Genomic DNA, 22,829 nt, shown 5'->3' on the forward strand with positions numbered 1-22,829 from the left:
TGGACAACCCGGGGGGGGGGCACATGCACCCATGTGTGAAAGGACCCCTCTAAGGTGGTGGTGTCTGCAGCAGCAATGGCTGGGGCTGGGGTCCCTTACTCTCTCCCCCAATCAAAGGGTCAAAACAAAGGGAGTCAGACGGGGACACCGAGCAGAGAGCCTCGGACAGCGCCCACCGCTCCTCAAAAGCATCAAGGGAGTCGGTGGACGCCGCCCAGAGGAACTCCGCCCGGATACGTGAACGTACCGAGGATCGGAAAACGGCCCCACAGTCACAGGAAACTCCATCAGCCAACCTCCTCTCTCTGGTTTTATAGATGGCCATTTTAGCCAGGGCCAGGAGGAGGTTAACTAGGAGATCCCGCGACTTTGTGAGGCCACGGATGGGGAGTACATAAATAAAAAGGTGAGGGGAAAAATGCAACCAAAAAGGTAATAAAAGATTTGTGAGGAGCCAGAAGAGGGGCTGCAGCCTGGCGCACTCCAAATATACGTGCGCCAGGGTTTCCCTCACACCGCAAAAGGGACAAGTATCTGGGATGGGGTTGAACCACGCCAAGTACGTGCCCGTGCTCACAGCTCCGTGAAGGAGCAGCCAACTAATGTCCCCGACAGGCCTTGGAACCAAGGTGGAATATAGGCTGGCCCACCGGGGCCGCTAACCCTCCAAAGGTGGCAGAAGGTCTCGCCACTTTGTGTCGGGGCGGGACACTAGGGTGAGGGCGTGAAGGGTGTGGAGCACGAGCGTGTATAGATGTTTCCTTGGCGCGGTTTGGAAGCATACCGGCTGCAGTTCATGCAGCCGGCTCGCCGTAAAAGGGTGAGGGAGTCGATTGGGTCTACGGGTCAGAGGTCCAATTAAAAAGTCCGGCGGGCCTGGGGTAGAGGGTGGGTGGGGCGTGCACTCGAGCAGGACCCGATCGAGGTAAGCTCTAGCAGCGGGCGGCAAAGCGGCCTTCACCTCCTGAAGTACACGCCGGGGGGTACGAGGTCTGGAGAGCCCCATGCGCCGAGCGAGCGTCAGGGGATCCAGCCAGTCTCCCCGGTCTTAGTCCAGGAGGTCTCCAACTCTTGTGACTTCTGCCAGGATCAAGCTCTGGCGCACTGAGCAGGACTCCGCCACCTGCACACGGAGCTGGGGGTTGTGTAGCAGGGGCTCCGCAAGGAGATCTGCCCCCTCGGTGGCCGCCAAGGACCTGGTCATTAAAAACAATTTCCAAGTCTGGAGGAGGTCCTGGTAGAAGACCGGCAGCCCAGAGAGATCTTGCGGAAGACCTCCCGGACAGAGATAAAAGATCTGCCGGTCATATAGGAGCCCTCGGATGCAGCGCAGGATGCTCCATGCCAAACTGCCTGCACCATAAAGGAGCCTCTGTAGGGCCTGGAGGCAGAAGACGCAGACCTGAGTGTGCAGACACTTCAGGCCCTGTCCTCCTTCCTTCAGGGGTAGATGAAGAACACCTACAGGGGCCCAGTGCATTCCTGACCAAAAGAATCCCAGAATCGATGTCCGGAGGTTGGTCAGGAAACCTGGGGCCGGGACCAGGGTGTTGAGCTGGTACCTGAGCTTGGACAGGACTAGTTGATTAAGCACCAGTGCTCTCCCACAAAGGGAGAGACATCGGAGTAGTCCCGTCCATTTCCAGAGCTGCTCTATCACCCCGCCCTCTAAATATTCCCAGTTCTCCGGCGGAGAGGGATGTGTGGCAGAAAGGTAAACGCCGAGGTAGAGCAGCGGACCCGTGCTCCACCGGATGGTCTGAAGCACGGGTGGGAGGGAGCTTGCCTGCCGCCAGTCTCCTACCGCCAAGCCAGAGCTCTTGACCCAGTTGACCCGGGCGGAGGAGGCTGCCGAATTGATGGCCTGGCAAGCCTCCACCCGTGCCAAGTCGCCCGGGTCCTGGACCACGAGGAGCACGTCATCGGCATATGCTGACAGGACCAGCCGCAGCTCCGGCTCCCGCAGCACCAACCCTGTCAACCTCCTGTGGAGGAGACAGAGGAAGGGCTCGATCGCCAGAGTGTACAGCTGGCCCGAGAGGGGGCACCCCTGCCGTACTCCTCGCCCAAAGTTGACCGGTTCGGTCAGGGTCCAGTTGAGCTTAACCAGACACTCTGCAGAAGCGTACAGCACCCGGAGAAACCCCACAAACTGGGGTCCGAAGCCAAACGCCCGCAGAGTGCTCAGGAGGTACCCGTGGTCCACCCTATCGAACGCCTTCTCCTGATCTAGGGACAGAAGGGCGAACGACAGACCGTCTCTATGCCCGAGTTCCAAAGGTCCCGAACCAGAAATAGGTTATCAAAGATACTGAGGTCCGGGACGGTGCAGGTCTGGTCTGGGTGGATCACGTCCACCAGCACAGACCCTAGCCGCAGTGAGATTGCTTTCACTACGATTTTGTAGTCCGTGCTGAGGAGCGAGACGGGACGCCAATTTCGTAAATCGCGGAGGTCCCCCTTCTCCGGCAGTAAGGCGAGCACAGCTCACCTGCACGAAAGAGGGAGGACCCCGCTCTGCAGAGACTCGGCCCAGATGGTGACTAGGTCTGGGCCGAGGACTTCCCAAAACATGCGGTAGAACTCCACGGTCAGCCTGTCCATGCCTGGAGACTTATTAGTGGGCATATGACGGAGGGCTTCTGAAAACTCGGCCAGAGTGAAAGGCAACTCTAGCTGGTCTTGGTTGCTCGCGCTGACCGTAGGGAGCTCCTCCCAGAGCACTCTGCAAGTGCCAGGGTCGGTCGGATCCGGGGTGCCATCTTCTGCCAGGAGGCAGGTGACGTGTTTCTTGGCCCCCCTCATTTTCTCCAGGGCATAGAAGAAGCGGGAGCCGCGATCCATCTCCCAAAGGAGGCGGATACGGGATCGAACAAAGGCACCCCAGGCCCGATGGTCCTCGAGGGCCCGGAGCTCCTCCCGCTTTTCCCGACACGCTCCGCAGAGGAGCGGGTCCTCGGGGCTGGCAGCCAGATGCCTCTCCAGCTCTAAGACCTCCCGTTCCAACTGCTCAATCGCCGCATTTCTCCATCGGCTGGTGCCCCGGGTATAGTCGCGGCAGAAAAACCGGGCGCGCACCTTCCCCAGGTCCCACCATCGCCGCGCCGAGGGAAAGGCATGCCGCTGCCCTCACCAGGCCAGCCAGAATTCCCGGAAGGATGTCACGAAGCCCTCATCCTCCAACAGGCTGTTGTTAAAATGCCAGTAGGCCGGCCCCGGCCTCTCCGCACAGAGGGAGGCTGTCACGGTGCTAGATGATGGTCAGAAAATGGGGCCAGCCGAATGCTGGAGGAGTGGGCTCGTGAAAGATGGAAGCATGATAAATAAATGTGGTCCAACCGGGAGTGGTTCGACCGATGGGCTTCCACCCGGACAAAGGTGAACATGGAAGTGTCATCCGGGTGGTGGTCGACCCAGATGTCCACTAGGGAGTGATGTTCGACTATCTCCCGGAGGGTGTCTGCGGCGGCCGGGCTCTGCTCGGTCCCCAAGCGGTCCTGTTCATAGAATATCAGGGTTGGAAGGGACCTCAGGAGGTCATCTAGTCCAACCCCCTGCTCAAAGCAGGACCGATCCCCGACTAAATCATCCCAGCCAGGGCTTTGTCAAGCCTGACCTTAAAAACTTCAAAGGAAGGAGATTCCATCACCTCCCTAGGTAACGGATTCCAGTGTTTTACCACCCTCCTAGTGAAAAAGTTTTTCCTAACATCCAACCTAAATCTCCCCCACTGCAACTTGAGACCATTACTCCTCATTCTGTCATCTGCTACCACTGAGAACAGTCTAGATCCATCCTCTTTGGAACCCCCTTTCAGGTAGTTGAAAGCAGCTATCAAGTCCCCCCTCATTCTTCTCTTCTGAAGACTAAACATCCCCAGTTCCCTCAGCCTCTCCTCATAAGTCATGTGTTCCAGTCCCCTAATCATTTTTGTTGCCCTCCACTGGACTCTTTCCAATTTTTCCACATCCTTCTTGTAGTGTGGGGCCCAAAACTGGACTCAGTACTCCAGATGAGGCCTCACCGATGTCGAATAGAGGGGAACAATCACGTCCCTCGATCTGCTGGCAATGCCCCTACCTATACATCCCAAAATGCCATTGGCCTTCTTGGCAACAAGGGCACACTGCTGACTCATATCCAGCTTCTCGTCCACTGTAACCCCTAGGTCCTTTTCTGCAGAACTGCTGCCAAGCCATTCGGTCCCTAGTCTGTAGCGGTGCATGGAATTCTTCCGTCCTAAGTGCAGGACTCTGCACTTGTCCTTGTTGAACCGCATCAGATTTCTTTTGGCCCAAACCTCTAATTTGTTTAGGGCCCTCTGTACCCTATCCCTACCCTCCAGCGTATCTACCTCTCCTCCCAGTTTAGTGTCATCTGCAAACTTGCTGAGGGTGCAATCCACACCATCCTCCAGATCATTAATGAAGATATTGAACAAAACCGGCCCCAGGACCGACCCTTGGGGCACTCTGCTTGATACCGACTGCCAACTAGACATGGAGCCGTTGATCGCTACCCGTTGAGCCCGACGATCTAGCCAGCTTTCTATCCACCTTCTAGTCCATTCATCCAGCCTATACTTCTTTAACTTGCTGACAAGAATACTGTGGGAGACCGTGTCAAAAGCTTTGCTAAAGTCAAGGAACAACACGTCCACTGCTTTCCCCGCATCCACAGAGCCATTTATCTCGTCATAGAAGGCAATTAGATTAGTCAGGCATGACTTGCCCTTGGTGAATCCATGCTGACTGTTCCTGATCACTTTCCTCTCCTCTAAGTGCTTCAGAATTGATTCCTTGAGGACCTGCTCCATGATTTTTCCAGGGACTGAGGTGAGGCTGACTGGCCTGTAGTTCCCCGGATCCTCCTCCTTTCCTTTTTTAAAGATGGGCACTACATTAGCCTTTTTCCAGTCATCCGGGACCTCCCCCAATCGCCATGAGTTTTCAAAGATAATGGCCAATGGCTCTGCAATCACATCCGCCAACTCCTTTAGCACTCTCGGATGCAGCGCATCTGGCCCCATGGACTTGTGCTCGTCCAGCTTTTCTAAATAGTCCCGAACCACTTCTTTCTCCATAGAGGGCTGGTCACCTCCTGCCCATGCTGCGCTGCCCAGTGCAGCAGTCTGGGAACTGACCTTGTTCGTGAAGACAGAGGCAAAAAAAGCATTGAGTACATTAGCTTTTTCCACATCCTCTGTCACTAGGTTGCCTCCCTCATTCAGTAAGGGGCCCACGCTTTCCTTGACTTTCTTCTTGTTGCTAACACATCTGAAGAAACCCTTCTTGTTACTCTTAACATCTCTTGCTAGCTGCAACTCCAGCTGTGATTTGGCCTTCCTGATTTCACTCCTGCATGCCCGAGCAATATTTTTATACTTTTCCCTGGTCATTTGTCCAATCTTCCACTTCTTGTAAGCTTCTTTTTTGTATTTAAGAGCAGCAAGGATTTCACTGTTAAGCCAAGCTGGTCGCCTGCCGTATTTACTATTCTTTCTACACATCGGGATGGTTTGTCCCTGTAACCTCAATAAGGATTCTTTAAAATACAGCCAGCTCTCCTGGACTCCTTTCCCCCTCATGTTATTCTCCCAGGGGATCTTGCCCATCAGTTCCCTGAGGGAGTCAAAGTCTGCTTTTCTGAAGTCCAGGGTCCGTATTCTGCTGCTCTCCTTTCTTCCATGTGTTAGGATCCTGAACTCGACCATTTCATGGTCACTGCCTCCCAGGTTCCCATCCACTTTTGCTTCCCCTACTAATTCTTCCCGGTTTGTGAGCAGCAGGTCAAGAAGAGCTCTGCCCCTCGTTGGTTCCTCCAGCACTTGCACCAGGAAACTGTCCCCTACATTTTCCAAAAACTTCCTGGATTGCCTGTGTACCGCTGTATTGCTCTCCCAGCAGATATGTTCCTCGAGGGTGGTATTAAAGTCGCCTCCCAGGACCAGGCACTCGTGAGAATCTAAGGTGCCGAGGAAGGCGGACGCCCACTGGTAGAATTGCAGCTGCTCCGGGCCCGATGTCTGGGCATAGACGTTAACGAGGTTAACCACGAGCCCCTCCATATGGACCTGGAGATGCAGCAGGCGACCCGGCACGGCTTCGGCGACCCCTAGCACCTTGGGCCGTAGGTCGTGGGAGAAAAGGTCGCCACTCCAGCCTGTCGAACCGTGGCATGGCTAAAGTAGACCCTGTCCCCCCACTCCAGCCATCAACTGTCTTCGGCGGTCGGGTCTGTATGGGTCTCCTGCAGGAAAACCACAGAGTACCCTCCCTCCTGAAGGAAGGAGAGCACCTGGGACCTGCGGAGAGCCATCCTACAACCCCGGGTGTTCAACGTTGCGATGGTGAGAGGTGTCATGGGGAGGGTTGGGGGGTCCTCACTGGCAGGGACACTTGCATCTCCCAGCGGGCCGCGCAGCAGTCCGTGACCCATCCCATAGGTGAGTAATTGTTCACGGAAGACGCGGACCCGCCAGTAGGCCGCGGCATCCTGCTTCCCCGTCCCTTTACCTTCCTCCATGAGGGCCCTTGTGGCCTGGAGGATTTGAGAAAAGTCCCCTCATCACTGGAGAGCAAGTTGTACCTTGTTGCGGGAGCCACAGACATCCTCTAAAAACTTCCGCAGCTCTCCTTGCAGCTCATGGGGGGGTGGGGTTACGGTTTCCCGGTTGTTCCGCGGCGGTGCCCTTGGTGCAGCCCTGTGGTCCAGTAAAACGGACAAGCAGGGTGCGGACCCCCGACAGGGTGCCTGATGGGCTGGAGCTTGTAGGCCCACCTCAAGCTCTGGGGTGATAGGGGGCGGTGGAGGGAAAATAGCAGCTCCTAATGGGTCGGGGCAGGAGAACACAAAGGCCGCTCCTTGGGGGGTCATCAGTTGGGAAAGGGAAGGAGACAGCCCCAGGGGCGGCAATGACATTGCAGGAGGTAAATTGGATAGGGATAGGGGTAGGGGCAGGGGCAGGAGCGGAGGTGAGGTTCTGGGTTTCGGGAGGCAAGCAGCTGGATGGTGGCACCTCCCAATCAGGCTCAAGGGTTAAGGGGGTGGGGAGGGAGCTCTCAGTGATACTGGGCGTGCACTCTGTGGTGGATTTAGCGGCCACAGCATCAGGAGGTGGATTATCTTCTGTAGGGCCCCCGCCCGGGAAGGAAGTCAATTGCTCTGCACCAACGGGGGGTGCCCTCGCAACTCGTGTCCCAGCTGCGTGGCGCCGGCTTATCACCTGAGCAGGCTTGGTGGTCGTCAGCGGGGTGCCATCAGCGGCTGGGTCAGTGGAGGAGTCCAGGGGCTCCTCGGAGGTGGGAGCGGAAGCAGCAGTTAAGGGGAGGGAGCATGGGGAAAAGAGGGGTGGAGTGAGGTTGCCCAGATCAAGATTTGCTGGCAAAAGGTCGTCCTCCCCTGGGCGACCGGGGTCAGATCTAAGGCCTCGATCTCCTCGAACATGGAGGAGAGGACACTTTCTGCTGCCCTGGGGTTCTCCCCGCCGGCACCCACCACGACGGTTGCCTCGGGGTTCACGGGGGCTTCGGGTAGCGTCAGGACAGAAGGGGCTTCCTCGAGGGTCTCGGAGGGGACGGTCTCCAGTGGAGGGGAGACACTACCCTCCGGTGCTGCCACGTCTTTCCCTGCTGACACCGGTGTATGGGATGCATTCGTGGGCAAATCGGGGGCAAATTCGGCATTGGTGCCCCCCTTCCTGGTCTTCCCGGGGGCCTCCACCTCGGGTAGATGAGGCGGAGCTTGAGCCTTCCGCTTGCCTCGCTTCCCCTGGACTAGGGCCCAGCCCTCCATGGCATCATCTGGGGGCTGGTTAGCAGGGGTTGTGTCGGGGGTAAAGGCGATGGCTCAGGGACTTTGGGGGGGGGACGGTGGGGCAGCATAAGGGAGGGAGGATTCTCCCTGGGGCAGGCTCTCTCTCATGCCTGGTGGTATCTCTGCCACACCCTCCTCCATAGGCCCCACTAGATTGTCAGCAGCGAGGGTGGGGGCTCTCCCGTTCATCTGGGCGTTGTAGGGGAGGTGCCCCTTGGGCCTGAGCAGGAGTAGCGGTGGTCTGAAGAGGCGGGAGGGTGGGTTCTGGTACTGGGCGGCCAGGGCCGTCAGCAATGACGGGGCCGATGTCCTGCCGGGTCTCAGGGATCCCAGGTGCCCCTCCTTGCTGGGCTAAGGGGCAGTCCCTCCGGACATGCCCCAATGCCTGGCAGAGGTAGCACTGGGCTTCCCCCGTGGAAAAGTACACCCGGTAACGGGCCCCCTGGTGGGAGACTAGGAAGGACCCTTCGAGTGCCACTCCGTCACGCGCCGCCTATGGCAGTAAAAGTTGCACTTGCTGGCAGAAGGAAAAAATGTGATGGAGGGTGGGGTCCTTGCAGCCCAACGGGAGAGGGCTGATAACAGAAACAGGTTTCCCCAGGGTGGAAAGGGCAGGTAGCAGGGCTGCATTGGGGAGAAAAGGAGGGACAGAGGTCAGGACCAGGCGGACGCCCAGGTCCTCTAGCGGCTCTAGGGGGACAAACACCCGCCCCACAGCCAGGCCCCTCTCCACTGCTTCCTGGGTGGCAGCCTCCGATGCTAAGAAGAAAACAACCTTCCCGCACATTTTGGAGGCCGCCACAATGGCTGAGGGCCGCACCACCCTCACCAACACCAGCACGTAGGTCTCCACATGGGGCGAGGCGGGCACCAGGAGGCATCGGACACCGTGCTTCCTTGTCATGGTGGGAAAGGGGCCCCGGCCGCTATTGATGGTGGCAGAGGTGGTGCGGGGGAGAGATGACAAGGCGGCAGGTGGGGGGGCTGCCGCCGCCTGGGCATACGTTCTGGGGGCTGAGGGAGGGACACCCACAGAGCTGGTGGAGGGGGCAGTGGGGGAGGACGCTGTGGTCGGTGGCGGGGCTGCAGCAGTGGGGGGTGGCCCCTGCCATGGAGGGCCTGGTGGTTTTAGTGGGGCCCTTCCCGTTCTTCTTGCCCTGGCCTTTCCCGCCGGCTGGGGGGGCTTCCCTAGAGTCTGGGGAGGCGATGGGCATGGCAGCGGCGGAAGTCACCCCAGTGCCCTCCATTGTTGATGCCCCAGCGGGGGCGGTGGCAGGTGATTAACAGGAGTTGGGGTCAGGTAAAAAGGGACAAGCTGTGGGGTGGACAATTCGGGGCGGGGGGGCACATGAACCACCGTACGCTTGTCCAGAGAGTCCTGTTTGGTTGGCTGGTGCTTCTGGCCCACGCGGTGGAATCAGGGCAAGCAGCTGAGTCTAGAGGCAGATGTTAGACAGCCAGCAAAGATGGTGGAGTGTGGGGGGTGAAGATTTTAGTGTGGGGGTTGGGAGGACACAGATGGATCGGGGGGCAGCTCCATGCCACACCCCCTGTGTCCTTACAAACACAGTTAAGACACAATCAAGGCCTCCCCCCACACGAGATCACAGTTCGAAAGTTACTCAGTCTTAGGTCCCCCTCCATGGCAATTTGTAGATTCCCCCAGCGGTGTTCCTCCAGTGGACAGCTTTTTCTCTGTCTGTTCCGGGCTTTCTTTTTTGCATTCCAGAAATGCCAGAGCAAGTGATAAGAGTCCTCTCGACCAGAGACGGGTCTGCAGACAAACAGCAAGCGGCTGGGTCTGGGGGCAGGGGCCTTCCACTCTCCCCTTCTGGGGAAGCAGGCCGGCAGGCCCCCCCTCTTTTGGGGGGGGGGGGGTTTCAGCTGGAGCAGCAGCAGCGTCTGAGGGCTGGTGGGGTGGGGCTAACAGCCAGCCGGCAGCTGGCCAGCACTCTAACAACAGCAGAGAAAGGAAAAAAAACAACAAAAAGAGAAGAAGGGGGGAGAGCATCTGGCCCGGTCGGGGCGGACGTGGAGCCGAAAGCCAGGGCAAAAAGCAAGGAAAGCCCAGGCCAGAGGGCAGCAGCAGGAGAGCAGGCTAAGTAGGTCCCTTTTCCCTGGGTAAGGAACCTTCTGGAGACAAGACAGACAGGCTGATTAGAACACCTGCAGCCAATCAAGAAGCTGCTAGAATCAATTAAGGCAGGCTAATCAGGGCATCTGGGTTTAAAAAGGAGCTCACTTCAGTTTGTGGTGTGTGTAAGGAGCTGGGAGCGAGAATGTGGACTGTTGGAGGACTGAGGAGTACAAGCATTATCAGACACCAGGAGGAAGGTCCTATGGTGAGGATAAAGAAGGTGTTGGGAGGAGGCCCTGGGGAAGTAGCTCAGGGAGTTGTAGCTGTCGCACAGCTGTTTCAGGAGACACTCTAGACAGCTGCATTCCACAGAGCCCTGGGCTGGAACCTGGAGTAGAGGGTGGGGTTCCCCCCCCAAACCTCCCAATTCCTGGTCAGACACAGAAGGAGTTGACCTGGACTGTGGGTTCACAAAAATGGCCAAACTGAGGGCTGCTGTGAAGCTCCAAGGTGAGCAAATCTGCCAATAAGCGCAAGACCCACCAAGGTAGAGGAAGAACTTTGTCACATAAGTTATAGTGTGTGTGTGTGAATTTTTTTTTTTTAGTATGTATATTCTTCATATATTTAATGTGTAAGCAGGGTCTGAATGAATTCTCCCCTGACAGCTAGCTGGAATGGGGAGAGACTTCAGGAACAAACTGTATTTACATGAACACACCTGTTCTGCTTAAATATCCAGCAGATAGAGTGGTGTTGCTCAAAGTAATCAACTTTGGTTGGTGTTGGGTTACAAATCACTTTGGTATCGAATGCAGGGGTAGCAAATGCTGTTACCAACACTGTTGTCATTATCGTATGAATAAAGGGGAGCAGAATTGTGCTTAACCTGTCCCAAATGAGGGGGTCAAATTCAGCTGAAAGGACCTCGTTAAGCCAGGGGCTCGAATAAAAGGGTTGGGGACAGGTGTCCCAGCCAGGAGGTATGGACTGTCCCCAAGGGTCCCTGGTCTGGTTTAACCTTTCTCCCCGCTGTTCAAAGACGGAGATAAATAGGCTTCATTAGGAGCCTCTGTTATTTCAAATGCTCAGTCAGAGCTGAAATCAGTTGTGGTGGGACTGTATTTCTGACCGGCCTGCTAAGAGCTAAAAATCATGAACAGACTGACCTGCAGAGGTCACAGCAGAGAAGAAGGTGACTGACAGGTCAGTGGGAGCAGCGGGCAGCCAGCAGGAGCAGCCAATGGGAGCCTGGCTGGTGGAGCAATGAACCGGCAGCCAGAGCAAGCACTCATATGGCAGAGCAAGCAAGGTGCCTTCTTCCCTAGGTGGGAGGTGAACTCACACAGATGCACCACTGAACCCTGGGTCCTCACGGATCAAGAACAACCCCCTGTGAGTGGGGTCTGGTGAGGGAGCAGAATTGGGTACAATAAAGGAACTTTTGGTTGTAGGATTCAAGAACATCAGGCAGAAAGCACTGCCCTACGCACTCTAGGGTGGGTATCCTGCTCGGAGTTCTATGTTTATGAATCCTGCTTGTGGCATTTTCCCTAATTAATGTCGGGTGACTTCTCCCCTTTCATTAACAGTTTCTTTTCTACACCGAGACTCTGTGCTTGCGAGTGGGGAAGTATCGCCTCTCAGAGGCGCCCAGGGGTGGTGTGTAATTTCCCCAGGTTACTGGGTGGGGGCTCGAGCCAGTTTTGTGTTGTGTTTTTGAAGAGGAACCTGGCCCTGGTTGCTGCTGGCTCCACCTGGCAGAATGGTTAAAATGTTATTCTAGGTAGGTGGAATCCAGTTGTCTTTGTTCCTGTTTAAATAAAATCCCTGTTATATTCTTTTTTTACAACCAATTCTAATATCTATCCCTACCATTAAACAAACTTTTATCACCGTGTAACACCTCCCTCATGCCCCCCCAGTTCTCACCTGCTGAGTAAATTATACCACCGCTGGGATGGACCATTGCTAAATCTTGGTCAGTGGTTTGTGGATAGGGTGCCCCTTGGATGTATTTTGAACTATAACACAATAAACCTACTCTGAGAGGTCAGTTTACACAAGGTGGGGGTGTCGGTGTCAGCATCCCCTCGACTGGGAGGAGCAGGCACAAGCTAAGGGGGACAAGAGCTGTTGAGTGGGGGCAGCAGGGGCTCTTGGGGAGAGAATGAGGGGTTAATGGAGGCAGGAGGGGCTCTTGGGAAAGCAGAAGTTGAAATGTGGGGTTAAGCTTGGGCTAGGGACTGAACTTAGAGGGTTGAGGTGCTGGAGGGGGCGGGCCCAGCCAACAGTGGCTGATTGGGGGAGGCTAATGGGAAGCAAAAGAATGAGAGAGACTCCACTGAACCCCACTCACCTCCAGGATTCCCTAGGCCAGTTTTAGGGCAGGTGAACAAAGTGGTCGCCCTGGCCACCAATTACTGGGGAGGTGGCGGCACCGTACTGCTGTGCTGCTCATCTGGGTTTTTTTTCCCCGCCACAGCTGCTCTGAGTAGGGTGACCGGATTGTCCTGATATTAGGGGCTTTGTCTTCTATAGGACCCTAGTAACCCCCACACTTATGCTATGTGGTCACCCCAGCTCTGAGGGGAGTGCTGAAAACTTTTCTGCCTTGATTCGCAAAACACCCAGGCCCAGTCCTGAGCAACCTCCCAGCATTCCTCCGAACCCATAGCCACGCCCACCGCAAACACCACAGGGGTCCAATAATTCTCAGGCCCCCTCCTGGCCAGACACCACATCTGCAGTTACATCTGGTTCCCCACAAGACCTCCACCTACACACACCCTTCTGAGGGAAACAAGGAGTCAGGTCCTGCCTCCCACTGTTTGAAGGGATCCTGTGAGAGAAATCTGCGCCACGCATGATGCTGCATAAATCCTGGCAGCTGTGCAGGGGTGGGGGATGCTGATGAGGAAAAGCAAAGATAAGGGATTCCTCAAAGGGAGGAGCAACAATAAGAGATTGAAATGCGGAAAGAGAGGGCACTTGATGAACAAGGGTGCAGGGAATATTCCTTCAGGGGCAGGGTAGAGGGCATGAAGCCGACAGTTGGGGAAGGAGGAGTGATGGGAGAGGATAGAGAAGCTAATAGGAAGGTAGGTTCTAACCTATCTCCTAAGGGTGATGTAAGTACAAGGCCCCTTGGTGTAAGGGTCTCTAAACGCAGGGTAACGGATCACACTCATCATCCACCTTTCCATCTTCCCATACCCTCTGCATGTAATGTAAGTGGGTTTTTTCCTTGCATTAATCCTGTCAGAAGGGGTCCACTTTATGAGTCATCTCCCTCCAAAGTGCTCTGTTCAGTGCCATATCCCTCTATCACACCACATGCTAACATGCCTCCTTTTATGACATCCCATGACTACTTCTTGGCTCAGCTTTCTGTCTTTTCCCTTCAATCTTGATCTCTTGGACTTTCTTACCCACATAGTTGTCAACCCATCTGAGCCTGCACACCCTCATTTTTTCATTCATGGATGTTACTTTGAGCATGTCTCTAACATACACATTCTCGGGTGGTCTTTATCACTTAGACCACTCATCCAGCTCAACATTGACATTTCTGGGGAATGGATCATTTGCTCATATTTCTTCTTTGTTGCCCAACACTCAGCGCTGTATGGTAAAAGTCGACGAACCAGTTTTATAGACCTTCTCTTTTAATCTTATTGGTATCTTCCAATTGCATACTTCTACATGTCGCAAAACTGGGTTAAATAGTGACATTAAATAAATACGAGTAGCTGAAAGCCTGTGCTGTTGCACAGGTATAATTCCTAATCTTGCGTGCAAAAAAAGTCAAAAATGGCTGAGAACTTAAAAAGTGCACTGTAACAGGCTGACGACTGAATGATGACTGAAAGTAGAGATACTCTAAACATCAAGAGCTCTCAGCCATGCTTGTAGCTGTTTCCTTCACTTCACAGTGACTCTACAGACATTCTCGGCTTGGATGTGATGTTTGGGGTTATTGTGTATGCTAGCTGTGTTGCCGTGTTGATTTGTGTGTGGTTGTGTTGTGCTGGGAGAGCTGTGTGGATTTGCGCAGGGGGCAGCTCGGCCTACAGGTGTGGCAGCTGGCCCAAGTAATCTACCCTCTGTGCAGTCTTCCTCATACAATCAATGAATGTGTTGCACACAAGTTAGCTATAGAATAAAGGTGGTGACTGGTTGAGTTTCCCTGGATGTTACAATGGTCTAAGTCTCTTGGCAGGGCCTAAATACATGCCTTACTGTACCCACTGGAGTAATTTATAAATTCAGAATGACTGAACTTAAAAACTGGATGGTAACAAACCACAAAACCTAATGATTATTCAAACGGGTGATATTCTGAACAAAAGGAACTCAACCATGCTTGTAGTCACTTCCCTCCCTTCCCCCTGACTCAGCAGACATTTTAGGTTTCAGAGTGACACACAGTGACATTCCTGGAATCTTATTTTATAGATTTAAGTCTCCAGAGGTGAGTTACAAAAAATATAGAAAGAATCTTTATGAAGAGTAAAAGATTAATCCTACTGAATTTGAATCTGAACCTGCCTGGTTAAAGCAGAGAGAGGGAATGCCAGTTCAGTCCCCTGCCACAGAAACTCTCCCCACCCAAGCAGGACGTCATCATCACAATTCACTATCATTGGCTGAACAGACGCAAAATGCTGGACATTGTCACTAGCTCCTTGTGAATACAGCAACCTTTACAGCTATCAAAGACGCTTTCATGGTTGTCAATTAAACCACAAATGAACTGAAAACATACCCAGCTTATGTTGAGAATAGATTCTCACCTGAGACATTTGAGAACACTACAGGATTTGTACATGCCATTAGAGTCAATTATATAGTTATTTTATGGTATAACACTTAATTTTGTTAAATCCTAGTTACTTAAAAAGTTGACTAATTTGTCTGTGCATTTCATGGCAATTAGTTCATTTCTGTCACTGTATTAAGGAGTTCAAGATCACAGACAATCCAATTAATCACTTTTCAAGGTATTTACCGAGGAATAACAATGAACTGGTAAGACACTGGGGTATTGGAGGTGAAGTTCATTGGAGTTATATCAATATCCTTGGGGTCAATGAGAGGCTTCAAGATAAAGTTCTGCAAAATCGTTCAGTAGCAAAAATAGCTTCATCCGAGCCAGACCCTCTCCCACGCAACTCTGTTTCCCTGCAATGAAAAAGGAATATTGAAGAGATGCTGGAGATCTTTCTTTGCAGCATTTTACAGGCTGTTTCTATACATGGAGGATAATGGAAGTCACTCCAAGTTCAGGATGGTAGGAAAGCATTTGGGGCTTAAGAAGCCATTCAAAGATTGTTTTAAGGTCTGAGTTCCATATATTAAGCAATCTTTTTAAATCCAGTTTGGGGAGAGGGTTGGAAAGATGTGGGGTTTGAGGAATAGTTTATGCACTTCCCAAGTTAGCTAATAAGTGTTAAGGGGAGAGTAATGTGGTGGTTATTGAGTAACAAGTAAGGAGGTGCAGGCAGGATCATGAGTAGGTGGCTGAAGGAATAATTCATCATGGTAGTCTGGTGTCAATGAATCCCACCAGAAAAGCATGAAGTTGCCAAGCAGAGCAAAGAGAGGAGTATGTGTAGTGTGTCCGAAAAGTCACTTCAGACAGCTAGTGGGAAGTAACACGGCTTAAAGGCTGATAGATGTTATACCAGCGTGAGAGCTTCATGGACCACCAGAAAACACTCTGAGGACAGTGTGAGCCGGCAGAGTCGTCAAGACAAAGCTAGAAGACAGTCTGGGAGCTGAAACAAACATGGATACCTTTACCTATAGAAAAAGGCATGAAGAAGTCACTCTTCTTGAAGGCACCATTTTCATCCAAGAAATGCCCAGGGTTAAATTGCTCTGGCTTTGGAAATGCCTTGCTGTCATATAGGACTGATTGCAGGGCAGGGAATATCGTGGTGCCCTAAATTAGCAAACACAGATAAACAGAGTTAAAGTGGACACTGTCCAAAGCAGAGAAACCTTCAAAGTTCAGAGCTGGACAGTGGGACCCATCTTGGTTTTTCTTTATTTCCTTGCAGCTCCTGAACTTCATGTTTTCAACCGGAAGGAGAAATATTAAAATTCCATGAGAAGAGCTAATCCCACTGAAGTCCACAGGGAAATCCTGAAATCTCTTCAGAGGGGTTGCTCCTATTTGATTACCATCCTGAATTCAACATCAACAAGTTTGGGGAGAGTTTGGCTAAGATCCAGAAGTTTCACTTGCACCTCTGAACTCGTGCTCTGAAGCATTTGAAGTTTCCTTGTCAAGATACTGTATTCATCACACCGACAGTTTCCCTGTAATTTGTAATGAAGCTAAAAGCCCCATGCAATTTTACAGTGAAACTCACAGTCAGCAACCCCTCCCCTGAGTATAGTGAGTTCTGGTCATTTTAACACCTCAACAGGTTCAGAGTTTGGTGGAAATTAGAACTGGGTAAAATTTATCAGACAAATGCAGTTTATACACCAGAAATGCAGTTTCACTGATCTGAAACTATTTGCAAATTTGGCCCAATTAGTTTTGGCTGGGAAAAAGTTATTCGCTTCAGGTTTCAGAGTAACAGCCGTGTTAGTCTGTATTCGCGAAAAGAAAAGGAGTACTTGTGGCACCTTAGAGACTAACCAATTTATTTGAGCATAAGCTTTCGTGAGCTACAGCTCACTTCATCAGATGCATACTGTGGAAAGTGTAGAAGATCTTTTTATACACGCAAAGCATGAAAAAATACCTTCCCCCCACCCCACTCTCCTGCTGGTAATAGGTTATCTAAAGTGATCATTCTCCTTACAATGTGTATGATAATCAAGTTGGGCCGTTCCCCCCCCCCCTCCCCCCCACAAACCCACTCTCCTGTTGGTAATAGCTTATCTAAAGTGATCACTCTACAACCTATCCTGAAGGATGACCCAACAAAACCTCACAAATATTGGGAGACAGGCCAGTCCTTGCCTACAGACAGCCCCCCAACCTGAAGCAAATACTCACCAGCAACCACATACCACACAACAGAACCACTAACCCAGGAACCTATCCTTGCAACAAAGCCTGTTGCCAACTGTGCCAACATATCTATTCAGGGGACACCATCACAGGGCCTAATAACATCAGCCACACTATCAGAGGCTCTTTCACCTGCACATCCACCAATGTGATATATGCCATCATGTGCCAGCAATGCCCCTCTCTATGTACATTGATCAAACTGGACAGTCTCTACGTAAAAGAATAAATGGACACGAATCAGATGTCAAGAATTATAACATTCATAAACCAGTCGGAGAACACTTCAGTCTCTCTGGTCACGCGATTACAGACATGAAAGTTGCGATATTACAACAAAAAAAACTTCAAAACCAGCCTCCAGCGAGAGACTGTTGAATTGGAATTCATTTGCAAATTGGATACAATTAACTTAGGCTTGAATAGAGACTGGGAGTGGCTAAGTCATTATGCAAGGTAACCTATTTCCCCTTTTTTTCCCCTCCCCTCCCCGCCCCCAGACATTCTTGTTAAACCCTGGATTTGTGCTGGAAATGGCCCACCTTGATTATCATACACATTGTAAGGAGAGTGATCACTTTAGATAAGCTATTACCAGCAGGAGAGTGGGGTGGGGGAAGGTATTTTTTCCATGCTTTGTGTGTATAAAAAGATCTTCTACACTTTCCACAGTATGCATCTGATGAAGTGAGCTGTAGCTCACGAAAGCTTATGCTCAAATAAATTGGTTAGTCTCTAAGGTGCCACAAGTACTCCTTTTTCTTTTCTTTATTCGCTTCAGAAAACACATATGAGTAAGGGTGTGTGTCTCCCTATAACTTTTAGGCCAGAGGCTAAGGTACTTGGGATGTGAGAGATTCATGTTTGAATCCCCAATTTGGAGCAGCAATTTGAACTCAGATCTTCCCCCCCATCTAAAATGGGGATTCTAACCTCCAAGCTCTCAGATATTGCAGGATAGGCTCCTTTCAATCTCTCCTTATGAAGCTGTTCCACTTTTTTATTAACATTTAAATATCCACTGAGCCAGCGAGAATGACTCTATAGCCTGGTGAGAGAGGCACTCACCGGGGGGGGGGGGGGGCAGGAGATGTGGATTCAAATCCCTCGTCTGAGTCAAGCAGAGGGAAAATTTCAATCCACATTTCTTACCTCCCAGGTTTTTGGCCTAATGAAAATAGGAACAGCTTCAGCAGGAGGGCTTGAGAACAGAATAACCTAAGTGCTGGTGATTAGGGCACTCAGCTGGTAGGGGGAAGACCTGCACTTGAGTTCCTGCTTCACTGAATATTTAAAGTATTGATACAAAACAGAATAGCTTCAGTGAGAGAGATTGAGGACTCTCCCCAGCATAGTCTGTAGCTTGGTGCTTAGGATACTTACTGGGGAAATCTGAGTTCAAATCCTTGCTCCAGAGTGGGGGTGCAAATCTAGGACTCCCACATCCAGGGAAAGTGCCCTATCCATTGGGCTAAAGCTTTAAAGAAGGGGGATAAAACCCACACCAAGATTTCTGAAGTAGACCAGATTTTTCCAACTTGCTGACAAATTGCAAATATTTTCAGAAGCTAAATGAATATTTTTTCTGATTTTTTTTTTGGGGGGTGGTGGTGAGGGGTGGGCGCTTGCTGCCTGAACTGAGTTCAGTAACTAGGATCATCTGACTAACAATAAGAGCCCGAATCAGTTTTACAGAAACCTCAGCCTTGAAGCGTGGTTTGTTTTGTGGCGTGTATTTATCTGTACTGGTTTGCATTCAATTCCAGTAATGGGCAAAGGTGTGGGGAGCTCTGATCCTTTTTAAACTTATTCATTCATTGCTCATTTGCATGTGCCATTTTGTTTTCATCTGAACAAACAGTGTCAAGAAATTTCCCCAGAAACACTCCCCTTTGGCCTCAAAAAAGAGGGGAATGATTGCACGCGTTGGTGTGGTACCAATATCTTAGCTGCACATCATTGCTAAAGTTATTCTCTATTCCATATCTTACTGCTATGCAACTAGGCTCTCAAACCCTCTTTTGGATGGAAACCCTAACCTGCAGACTACCAAAGTCTTTTCAGCTGCATACAGAGGCTTGGAAAGTTTCAATATAATTGGTACATTCCTGGCAATTATTTAAAACTCCTGCTACACAAAAACTGGCCAAACTATTTCTATTGTGAACAACTCAAAATTAAAAAGAGAAAAAGGCAGAAGAACTGGCCCTTTCACAGAAACACCGAGAACTGACCTTAGGGATAATGACAGGTTTCAGAGTAACAGCCGTGTTAGTCTGTATTTGCAAAAAGAAAAGGAGTACTTGTGGCACCTTAAAGACTAACCAATTTATTTGAGCATGAGCTTTCGTGAGCTACAGCTCACTTCATCGGATGCATACTGTGGAAGCTGCGGAAGACATTATATACACACAGCCATTTCCACAAACAAGGTTAGGGGAAAATATGTTGTTCTGCCCATGTTAAAAAACGCTGGGACCTTTTTTTTTTGAGAAACTCTAGCACTCCCATTTGTCAGAGCTGGGATTTGAAATTTGGCTAGGGGCTGGCCTTTGTGTCAATGTGTGACTTTGCCATCCCCATGAAAATCTACCCAAATGTCACTAAGTTATAAGCCCTTGAAAAATCGCATTTCACACATTGTCAGTAGAGACTTAGAGTTTAGTGGCTAAAGTCTCCAAAGATACTATCATCACTGGACATACACCAGCACCACTCAGCTCCTAGTGCTGGTCCACATATAAAGATGACAACCTACTACTGTTATCGGTTACTCCATTAGCTCAAGTGGCAGAGGTCTGTGCAGTGGATCTAAAGGTTCCAGCCCTGCTGGTGACCCATGTAGGTGTCAATATGATGCCACATGATGGAATTTTTGTTTTTTCAGTCTGCTATTTTAAAAACCTAGGGAATTACACACCAAAAACTACCTTAAAAAACATTAAGGTTTGCACATACTCAGTAGAGACCTTAGGATTTAGTGCAGGGGAGGGCAAACTAGGGCCCGCAGGCTGGATCCGGCCTGTCAAGGCTTTCAATCCGGCCCACAGGATTGCCAGCCCCATGTCGCTGCGGGGCTAAGGCAGGGTCCCTGCCTGCCCTAGCCCCGCACCGATCCTGGAAGCAGCCGGCACCATGTCTTTGCTGCCCCTGGGAGATGGGGTGGCAGAGGGCTCCGTGTGCTGCCCTCATCTGCAGGCACTGCCTCCTGCAGCTCCCATTGGCCGGGAACGGGGAACCATGGCCAATTGGAGCTTCAGGGGTGGTACCCGTAGGCAAGGGCAACACGTGGCAGAGCTGCCTGCCCCACCCCACCCCACCCCAGGAGCCACTGCCGGACATGTTGACCACTTCCGGGAGCGGCGCAGGGCCAGGGCAGGCAGGGAGACTGCCGGAGCCCGCACCCTGAACCCTTCCTGCACCCCTCACCACAACCCCCTGCCCTGAGCCCCCTTACCCTCTACCTTGAGTCCCCTCCTGCCCTCCGCACCCCCTCCTGCACCCCAACCCCCTGTCCCTGCCCTACATTCATGGCCCTGCATACAACTTCTCCACCCAGATGTGGCCCTCGGGCCAAAAAGTTTGCCCACCCCTGGATTAGTGGCTAAAATAACAGAACATTCTGTCCTCTCAGCTCCTAGTGTTGAGCATTCTATGCATGCACCATGTTCACAGAGCAACTGAGCATGCGCTATTCCAGGACTAGAGGGGAAAGCCAGACTGTCCCTCTAATTGCAGCTGGGAGTGGGGGGGTCAAGGAGACTGGGACTAAGAGCCGGGGGAGGGAAAGGAGTCTGGGTCTGAATGGGCCAGAAGACTGGGACAGGGAGCTGGGAAACAGGGGGGATTGGGACCCAGTTGGCAGGGATGGAAGGAGAACTCACTCAGATCAGATGAGGAACTGGGGGATGAGCGGGTGCTGTGCAAGGAGACTGGGACCGTGAATCAGTGCAAGTGCGGGGAGTCAGTTTGCGGTGAGACATAGGGAGAATTAATTCACGGTGATGGCTGGTGTGCATGGAGCAGCTGCAGATGGTGGCACACCACTTCTGGGGCCACGCAACGAACGCTGGCTGGGGGGATTGCATGGCCGTGCGGGTGTGGGATGACAAGCAGTGGCGGCAGAACTTTCAGATGCACAAGGCCACATTCCCGGATCTGTGCGCCGAGCTCGTCCCAGCCGTCCAACACAGGGACGACGAACTGAAAGCCATAGACAGTGGAGAAGAGAGTGGAAACTTGCAACACTGAACTGCTACCAGTCAGTGGGAAGTCATTTTGGAGTGGGGAAATTCACTGTGGGGGGCCGTTGTCATGCAAGAGTGCACGGCCATTAATCGTTTCCTGCTACACAGGACTGAGACTCTCAGCTGTGTGCAGGACGTAGTGGATGGCTTTGCAGCTATTGGGTTCCTGAACTGCAGTGGAGCAATAGATGGCATGCATATCCCTATTTTGGCCCCAGACACCTTGCCACAGAGTACACCAACAGAAAGGGCTACTTTTCCATGGTTATGCAAGTGCTGGTGGATCACCGGGGATGCTTCACTGACATCTGTGTTGGCTAGTCAGGGACGGTGCTTGACGCTCGCATCTTTAAGAACACAGGACTGTTTAGAAAGCTACAAGCAGGGACATTCTGTCCTGACCCGCCTATTTCCATTGGCGAGGTTGAAATGCCAATAATGATGCTGGGAAATCCAGTCTATCCCTTACTTCCCTGGTTCATGAAGCGATACACTGGCCACCGCGAGAGCCTCAACGACAGGCTCAGCGGGTGCAGAATGACAGCTGAATGTGTATTTGGTAAATTGAAAGGGCGCTGGCATTGTTTACTCATCAGATTGGATCTCAGCGCAAAAAATATCCCAATGGTTATAGCTGCCTGTTGGGTCCTGCATAACATCTCTGAAGCAAAGGGGGAAAACTTGCCTCAGGGTGGAGGTGAAGCAGCTGCCTGCTGAGTTTCAACAGCGGGACACAAGGGCAATCAGAGGAGCTTAACGCAAAGTAACAGGGGTTAGGGAGACTTTGGAGGGGCACTTTAACAGCGAACCAGAGTAAAGTGCTGTGAGGCACTGTGCTCAGCCTGGCGGTGCAGGCTGGGGGCCTGTTAGGAATTGTGTGGTGCTTGCTGCACATCTGGGCCCATGTCACTGCGAGTGACGCTAACAATGTGAGGGTACTTGCTGTACAGTTTGCTTTGCTGTTTGCCACTGATCCTATAGGTTGGGAGTGTATAAGACCACTACTTTCACTGCCAGCAGGCATTGTAAGCCATGAGTTGTAAACTAATAAAGATGAATCACTTTCAAAATAAAAGAGTTCTAGTCAGTTACAAAAACAGCACCTAACTAACAACCTGAAGAACTTAAAAGTAAATACGTTTTAACTTCAAAAAATGTAGGAACCTTACTAAATAAACAAGGGACAGGAACATCCATGTCCATTGTAGCTATACATAACATCAGCCATGACTCTCTCGGGTCAGTGTATGTGAAGCTGTGGCTGTCCATGCTTTCCCCTGGGGTGGAGTGGTGCGGGGTAGGCGTGTGGGCCCTGAGGCCATGTGGAATGCTTGAGGGGTGGATTTAGGGAGGTGCTTTGCTGCAGTTCTCCACTGACTGCAATGGGAATCAATACTGGGATTGTTGGACCTGGCAGTCCACAAGAATCTGCAACATCTGTGTTTGCTGCTGGAGAAGCCCCAGTATGTCCTGGTGCATCTCCCTCTTCTTTTCCTGGTGGTCCTTTCTCCTTTCCACACATTCCTTCTCTTGGTTGCCTGCAACGTTCACCCTCCATGCTTCTCTTCAAGGCATGATGCAGCGCTGGCTTGCAGGATCTCACAGAACATCTCTTCCCACATCCTCTTTTTTTCTCCTCATCTGGATTGGTCATTCC

Source organism: Natator depressus, chromosome 7, assembly GCF_965152275.1.
Source record: "Natator depressus isolate rNatDep1 chromosome 7, rNatDep2.hap1, whole genome shotgun sequence".
NCBI lineage: Eukaryota > Metazoa > Chordata > Testudines > Cheloniidae > Natator > Natator depressus.